General features: G+C 33.3%; 1 pseudogene across 1 annotated transcript; it reads right to left on the bottom strand.

The window, feature by feature from the left end:
- Window positions 1–4,038: 4,038 nt before the first annotated feature.
- LOC104730353 (putative polyamine oxidase 5 pseudogene) lies at window positions 4,039–6,084 on the bottom strand (annotated as a pseudogene). Its single transcript, XR_015574914.1, has one exon. The product of XR_015574914.1 is annotated as a putative polyamine oxidase 5 pseudogene (transcript).
- Between the last annotated feature and the right edge of the window lie 3,299 nt (window positions 6,085–9,383).

Genomic DNA, 9,383 nt, shown 5'->3' with positions numbered 1-9,383 from the left:
CTTCAGGTTTCTAGAAGGATACTTCATTAAGTTGATAAAAGGCAGTTTAAAGGTCTCGATGAGCATACTAAATGGAGAAGGCAAGTGCTTGAAGATACATCGGTAATCACAGCGCCAAAAGGTCTGGATCATAATGCCGAGTTCATTCAAGTTGCTAGCCTCAAGAGCAGAATCAGTCTGTCAATCTAAAAACAGGTTTTCTACAACAATCCCTAACCAAGCTAGCAATAATGGTGATTTACTTTCCAAATGCAGTCTTCGAACAAATGGTTCCATAAATCTACACATATATTGACTAGAGTAGAAGAGATTTGAGTTCCGCTCAAACCTGGTTAAAAGCAGGGGACGTTCGGTTAAGACAGCTTTTGATAGCAGGCTCAATAACCTTAATGGGCCGAGAACAGAAAGGCCCAGCAGCGAAAAACCTAGTTTCACAGACGGGATCAGATTAGGGGTCACACGGCGGCCGGGTTGAGCGGATGTCTGATTCAAAAGCTCGAGCATCTCCGGTGAAGGGAGGGGATGTGATTGGGGGTTTGAAACAAGATTTGCGGCGTAAAAGACGAACCCTGGGAGCTTGAAGTCTCTGGTACAGGAATTCGATACCAAGAAGAGGAAACCGTCGTACGCCGTCGACATCTCCACCAGGCAAGCCGCATATGATGGTCGGGGATCTGCTCCTGCCATCACCATTACCTGGTTTAGTAGTTCCCCTTGGTGGATCAGAAAACCAGATCTGACAAAGTTTGGGGTTCCATAAAGCATCTCCGGGAAAGAGTTTTGAAGCGGTAGAGAGCTGTAGAGCTCCGACCAGCATCTGTCCTCTTTGAATTGTAGATCGGCTGTTGTATGCATGTCGGTGGGGAGGGATAGAGAGGGATAAAAGGGGAAAAAAAACTTCAACAAGACGAAAAAGAAAGCTAAACTACGAGAGCGAAAACAAGGGTTAGAGAATCGGGTTGAGTCCCGACGCCGGTAAAGTATTCCTTTACCGGCGTCGGAGGAAGAGGGTTGCTGTTGAGGCTCCTCAATTATCGTGTTTGGGAGAGAAAACTTGATATTTCTACTTTAGATGTTAACTAGGTACTACATATCCAACTATGTGGCGGTAACATGTTAAACAACATACTAAATACGGGAATCTTGTATTATTCACTGCAAAAGTGATACTAAGGCCTTGAATGGCACCTGATTTTGGTGCAGTTTTTGGCTTTAGATTATGTAAAATCAACTTTCTATGCCATTCACGATTTTAAGAAAAGTAGATTTCCTAGTATTTAGGAAAACCAGATTTTGGAAGATTTTAGCCATTTATTCATAAAATCTAAAAACCACATTTTGTGGGTTTTGTGGGTTTTTCAACGTGACTTTTTCTTTTTTTCTTTTTTTCTTTTTCTAATATATATTTATTCTAATTTCATTATGGAGTTCTCGATGATGATGATAGTAATTTTGCAGTAATGTGTTTTCTATATGCAATAAACGTATGTTTTTTTTCTGCATCATTGTATTTTTTTATTTTTTTAATAAAAATTATAATCATTATTTTATTATTTTTAAAATAATTATTATACATAAAAACCAAAAACTAATCAAGTAACCATTCAAGATTTTGCAAAAACTAAAATCTACAGCAAAAATCAAAAACTAAAAAAATCAAAAACCAAAATCCAAAAGCTAAAAACCAAAATCTAAAAACCAGTTAAAAACCAGCAGCCATTCATAGCCTAAATAAAAGTTTTAATGTTTTTTTTTTTTGTAGTTTTTAAGATAATATAAAAATATGTGATATTATGAATCAACACATCATGACCATGTCCCCTATTGAATAAAAGTCAGATATACAGATTAAAAGCCCACTTGAGTAGATGATATTTGCTATAAAACGCATAGTTTTGTCTCTTTTTTTCTTTCTAAATTGGATACTCTTTTTTCTAAATTGGACTCAACATGTCAGTATGTCACAACCATGGCCAAGATCCCGATATGTTATGTGAGTGCTAACGGAACAATTATGCTAAGTACAGTAGAACCTCTATAAATTAATACTCGGTAAATTAATAATCTCTATAAATTAATAAATTTCTCCAGTCCCAAGTTGAAATTAGTGTAATTTTAGACACTATTCGATAATATAATAAAATAATATTTTTTTTTGAAACTCCTTTGTAAATATATGGTCCCATCAATAATATAAATTAATAATTATAGAAAATTATCTAAATATATGTGTATATCTACACATTAATTTTTATTAGAGTTCATTTTTAATATTTTTACTATATAAAAATGATAATTGTTATTTTTATTATAATTTATTTTATAAAAATATTAGTTATAAAAATTAAATCTTATTTTAAATATTTTTTACCAAATTAGGAAAGTCTCTCTATAAATTAATAAATTAATTTATCGATAAATTAAAACTTCTATAAATTAATAAAATTTCATGGTCCCGACTTTATTAATTTATAGAGGTTTTACTGTAGTTTCTTAAAGGAACTAACATATATTCTGTGAATTCCATGACATGCAAATTATAAAAAAATCGTAGTTGAGTTCACGGTATTTTTACTATGTGCTTTTAGTTTTGATTTAAAGTAGTTTATAATTTGATACTACTACATACTTCCCATGTTTTCTTGACCCCTCCAACTCTATTAATTTGCTATATACATCAAAATAAAATATAAGTAATTATACAAAAAAAATTTGAATATTGATATTCTGATATCTCAAATTTTTGTTAAATGAGTCATGATTATTAAAATTGATGGAGTGTTCTTTTTATAATTAGTATAGTAAAATCAAATTAGAAGAGTCACGAAATAATTGAAATTTAAGATACACATATGTAGAAAGCAAATTGGTGAAATAAACCCTACCACTACCACTTGTTCATTACACATTGTACATAACTGTTGAATCAAATCAATTGATTTGGGTACCAATTTGAAGATGATGATGACCATTCATCTCTCTCTCTCTACATAATTTTATATATGTTTTTCTTTTCAATATATATGTCGATGCTCTTTCGTAGGACCATGATGCATACATGATGAAACTGTATATATTGTGAGCGTAGAGACAGTTAATAATCCTAGTGTACAATAGAAGACCTGTCCATATGACACCCACCACTTTTCTCAATGTTTTCCATTCATGTTATAAAACTTGTCGTGGTGACAAGCAATAACGTAACAATACATTCCATCACTCAAAATCTGAATATGAATCTCTTCTCAATTATTTCAATAAATTTATAGTGGCGCAATGGTTCGTGATGATTCGACATATACAAATAGCTAGGCTATAGTGAGAGAGTCTTGTGGTTTTAGTTTTAAATGACAAAAATTATATATGTCGGAGATCAAATTGTGTTTCAAATATTGGATTCAAAATAATTTACATAAAAAGGAAAACATGAGGGTTGTATATAAGATTTGATACATGAAAAAGGTATAAATGCTTATAAATATATGGCTTTGCAAGCTGGAAACTAGGCGGGTTCGGCGGATCCTGTCCATGAAAGCTCACCACACAAAATAAAATTTTAAGAATCTCTTAGGGTTGTTTGTATATGTATATAGGTGGGATCGGAGCATCCTAAGCTTTTTCTTTTGTTCCTTTCTTCTTCCAATTTCCACCTATTTTCTTAGTCTAGAATACCATTTTGACTTTAAATATTGGATAATCCAAATTACATCAAAAAAATTCGATTAATTATATTCATATTTTTTTGCATATTTTTATATGTATCCATGGAATTCACAAATAAAATGTGACTAAGAAAATTATTAATCTCTTAAAGAATAAAGAGAGAGAAAAAAAAAAAAAAAAAAAAAAAAAAGAGTACTAGTGAGTGAGACTAAAAGTGACTGGTGAGGGAACAAACAAAGATGCAAATTCCATTATACATACATCTTTATATCTTGCTTTCTTTTTAACTTTCCTTTTTGATTATTTAATTTCCTTTTGTCCCCTGAGACTCATCTATGAAAGAAAATTCAGAAATTTGCTTTTTAGATTAGAACGTGGCTGTAAACTTGTAATTTTATAAGTAAAACAGAAAAAAGAAAGAAAAAAAAAACAAATTAAAAGTAACAAAAAACAATTAAAAAATGTTACAAAACTAATTAAGCTTCTCTAAACACATTGACCCCCAAAAATAAACAAAACATATTCTTAAAAAAAATTTAACACTCAAAAATTACATTTGTAATGCTTAAGAAGCCTATTGGCTTCCCTTAAACCACTATAGTAGGCACCATGAGTTGTGGAGTAATGGGTTCTATGTGTTGCTTCCCCTGCAAACATGATTTGAAGCTCCTGAACATTGGCTTGATGATCATGACCATTTACCTGACCATTTACCTGACCAACCTTCTTATTAATCTTTGGCAATGGCTCGGCCATGGCGTCTAGGTCATCCCCACTTGATCCAACCGCTACATACGAATAAGAACCCCGGAACAGAGGATCACTTCCCCATTTGCTCTTCAAAACCTTCTTGATCTTCACTACTTCACCACCATCATTCAAAGAGCCATTAGTCAAAGTTTTTGCAGCGTCTTTCTTAACTTCCTTGCCAGTCAAGCAAGAGATAGTGGTCGTGACACCTTCTATGATCTCCTCATCCGTTAGTTTCTCAAGCTCTAGAGCTTCTTTGCCTGCAAACCAAGAAAGCAAAACCTTCGAATTGCTATGGATTGGACTAATAGTGGCTGTTCTTCTCATCCACCACGGTATCTTCACAAACCTAAACTCCGAATCCTCGCGGTCAAACACAAGTTGCAGAGACGGGAAGTGTCTCTGCGACATCTCAACGAAAAGCTTGTTGACAACTCCATAACCAAGCCTTTTAATAGCATCTAATTTGAAATCAGGCAAAGGAGGACTAAACAACTCTGCATCATCACTCTCAATCCCTGCTTTAAGAACCCCTAAAGAGACAGTAACAATAACATGATCTGCAAAAACAACAGACCCATCTGAGAAATGCAGCTTCACAAGACCATCTTCGTTACTACTCTGCCACTCGATCTTTCTGACCTTTCGATTCAACTGGATAACACCTTGAGGAAGCACAGATGCCAAATGCTTAATAACACTGAGATAGCCTTTAGCTATGGTGATCTCTTCCCCTGGAAACATCTGGTACTCACTCTCCGCCGCGAAATCAAGCGTCGTGAGATCATCAGCTGATGTGTAAGTCCTCTGCGTGTTGCTAAACATCGTAAAAATGGCTTCTTGAAGAGCCTTCCTACTCCATTTCCCAAAACCTTTAACCCCATCACCACCTCCATTGCTGATTGAATCCCAATAAGCATCAAACCCAGATTTCAGAAACGACCCAACACTACTAGGAGAAGAACAAACCCTAGTGGCAGTTTCGTAAATAGCAGAGAAACGAGCCAAATCGGAGTCGGATTGAGAGATCTCTTTCCCCTGAGCTAATTCCATGAGAGCATTGAACAACCCAGAGACGGATTCAACAACGGGAAGCTCAACTTCGAACCCACCTTCAGCAAAGGTCTTAACTTTATCAATGCTGGTGGAATCCATACACTCCCATGGCTCGTCGGAGACTAAAGAACCAGTCTCCTTGGCGATTCTATAAACAGGGCTTCCACCTATCCCGTGGATCCACGTGGCACCCATCTCGATCTTTTCGGATGAGAACTCGGAGGTGTTGATCCTACCGCCGATTCTAGAACCACCTTCGACGACGGTGAGCTCGAACATGTCGTTGGAGGTTGTGTAGAGCTTGTTAGCCGCTGTGAGACCAGCCATTCCGGCTCCGATTATGACAATTCTTGCTTTCTTCGCCATAGTTTTTTAAAAAAGGAATCTTCTACTTGTCGGTGTGTTTGGATGAGAAAAAGAGAGACTTTTTATGTAGGAGGGGGTTGAGGTTGAGGATGGAGTGTGTAGTTTGGGGATTAGGGGAAGGAGACGAAGAAGGTGAGAATGAATGGAGAGAGATTGCTTTGGCTGAACATTTATAAGGGAGAGTGTGTGTGTGTGATGATGTGTCTCTGTGAGCCCAAAAGCCACTGGGGAAGAGAGTTTAGATTTTTAATCTTGAGATTAACTAAGTATTACTAGTATATATACTTTAATTCCTTCTTATCGATTTTCAAATTTAATATATTGTTTTCTGTTTTATCAAATATATATGAGAAAATCGTAAATAAATTATTTTACAAAAATGAAACTTATATATAGTATATGACTGTAATTACAAAAAATCTACAGGAGATTATATATGTTAACTTTGTTTATAATTTAAACTAGATATTTCTCTAAGACAAAACATTTTTTTAATGAATAGTTACTCTTTCACAAATATGTCATTTTCAACCATTCTAATCCCAAAATAATTGAAAGAAACTTTTGCTGTACATATAATGTCGTTATTAGTATGAGATAATCAACTATATATGAAAATACCGGTAGCTTTTCAATATTTTATTCATAATTTTTGTTAGAAAGTTAGGTTTAGTTATACAGCGAGTACTTTTTATTTTTCCAACAGACATTAAATACGGTTTAAAGAAACGAACCAAACTTCAGAATCACACACACACAACACAACCAACAACATGTCCTAAAGGCAAAAAGAAAAAAAAAAAATACATATGTCAATTAGATATCAAGTCACCTCATCAAAAGCAAAGCTCACCTATCGTCGCATTAGAAGCGGTTGAACCGCCTAGCTTCCAACGTTTTTTTTTTGTGTGTGTGAATAATGGGTGATGAGAAGATTTTGCATGGTGTGCGACATATATGCTCCAAACGTACCAACAACGTGTCGCTATTTATACCTTATGTGTTAAACACTTAAACATATCTGTCTTTCTTATTCTTCTAACAACACATCTGCCTTTTTTTTCTTTGGACACAATTTTACATATAATAAATGGTCGAATGTAATTTCGTGCTTTTAAATATGTAATACAGTAAGTAGAGCATATGCAACAATTTGGATCACATCGAGTGTATTAAGTCCCAAAGGAAAAAAAATATGTATATTGAATAAGAAAGTTATAACAAAAGGAATAATAATAATTAAAAAACATTGAAAAATTGATGATTAAAAAAAAAGTGAGGACGAATACAAAAGAAAATGGTAATATTTGGAGAGGAAGAGATCACATGTAAGAAAGAAGATGACAGAGGTAGGGCCAAAAGATGCAAATTATGAGTCAGTGGTACTGATCCACCTTTGATTGGATACCTATTTTAATCAACCTAACCATGATTGTGTCATCACTCTTAAGATCCATCTCAATCTAATTATATATATAGCTACTATTTGTTTACACATACGTATTTGCATGCAGCTACATATATATTGACATATTCATCCAAATTACTCAGATTTCTATTTACATTTTATATAAACATGTGTAGATAAATGTAGTGTATCACTGTGTATAAAAGAAACTAAACCTATAATTGTGAGGTTACCAAAGATCAAGGGGTTAAAAACTCTTTTATGTTTGAGAGTTTTGTCTTCTTAAAGTTTTTTTTTTTTTCCTTAGAAGTACATGCTTGGGTTGTAACTTGTAAAATATAGGTCAAAGACTATTGTTTAAAAGTTGTAACTTATAAAGATAGTCAATCGACACGATAATTTATTTTATTTAAGACAACTATATGTATAGTAAAGAATATAAAGACGTTAAATATATTTGCTTTTGCTTTTTTTTACCCTTAGAATTTGTAGGCAATCATCATAACAACACCACCAATACACCATGAACTATTGATTCCTTAGCGAGTATGTTCATAAAGAAATGTTCTTTAAACGAATATGTTTCTTTTGGATCGATAGTATGCAACTTTTTCTTTAGACGAAGATATTATTATTGTAGATTTATCTTTACTTTAGTTAAACTTAATTATATCAAACTTTTTGCACTATACACCGAAATGGATCTTCATCAAAGGTAGTGCAGATCCGTAAGCTATCATATCGTCCCTATCGTTTACTTAATTAAAAATCAGAAAATGACCCATTACTAGCTAGAAAACTATATATTTACTATCAAGACTTAAATTTGATAATTACAATTACTCATAAAAATATTGATATAATCAATATGCATTCCTTCTACGTTAAATCCACATTAGTATATACTCTTTGTGTTTCACAATTTATTTCACAATTGAAAAAAATTTATTAAGAGTGTCATTCTGACACATTGCAAACAAATTAAGAAAAGTTTGAATTATATAATTTTGCTTTTATTTAATTAGTAATTAATGATTTAAATTCAATGAAAATAGTTTTGGGTTTAGAAGTAAAAAAAAATATAATATTAAAAAGCACAAATATAGAATGACACTCTTTGTGTAATAAATTTTTTTCTTTAAAATGACGTTCTTTATAAAAGAGAGGGAGTATATAATATATATTTATGACCCAACATTTATTAATTCTCGAAATCTGAATTATTTTTAATCCGACGAAGCATAAAGACAATCTTGCTGAGGCTTTTTGTCGGTTGCGATGAGTTTGCACATCCCGAAGAAGCTCTGGCTCTCCAAGAATCAACTTTGAGTTCAATAACAAATACATATAAAAACTATTATTTTTACTCAAGTTGTGTGTGACTGTAATCTCTCTATATATGTACTTCTGATGTACACAAAATCGATTTTTTTAAAGTAAAAACATGATATGATGATATTAACATGGATTGCCTATATATTTGCATAATACAGATTGTTTGTGTTGATATACAAAAGTAGGTACAAGGAAAGTCAAAATCTTGAGCTCCAAAATCTAGCTACCATGGTATTTTCCCGTGACCCAAGGACTTTTTCTTGATCTTCGAAGCTTGAAAATGACACAGTCGAAGGTGGTCACGTGTTTCATACTCCTATATTTACTATGCAAACTATAGATGCATTGTATCCATTTATAGATCAGTAACAAGTGTATTAGTACCTAAAAGCTTTGCACTCTAGACAAAGCTTTTGGCTTAAACTTGGTTCACCATACACACATCTTTCTCAAGTAGAAATTTGGTGAGCCGTGAGCCAATGTCTTTTTTTTAAATGAGGTAGATGATAATCCATCCAGGTTAGATTGTGCAAAACACCAATGATCGGTTTAAATGGTGTAGCATCACTACAACAACATCGATAGGATATCGAATTGTCGAGGGGACATAAAGAGAACCAGACAAAAAAAAAAAAGGGTGTAATGGCTAGGATTTTAAAAAGGACTCAACCTTGAACAATGGAGATATAGTACTTCTTGAGCCACAAATTTGTCTCCTCTCTTCCAAACAAATAGTTTGGCATATTCACGTACAGATACAAAACTCAAAACGTGTGTGTGTATATCAGTGTATATAATGTGTGTT

This window comes from Camelina sativa, chromosome 12 (assembly GCF_030686135.1).
Source record: "Camelina sativa cultivar CO46 ecotype springtype chromosome 12, ASM3068613v1".
Classification (NCBI taxonomy): domain Eukaryota; kingdom Viridiplantae; phylum Streptophyta; class Magnoliopsida; order Brassicales; family Brassicaceae; genus Camelina; species Camelina sativa.
The sequence above is the reverse complement of the archived record's forward strand: the minus strand, read 5'-3'. Positions and strand labels throughout refer to the sequence as shown.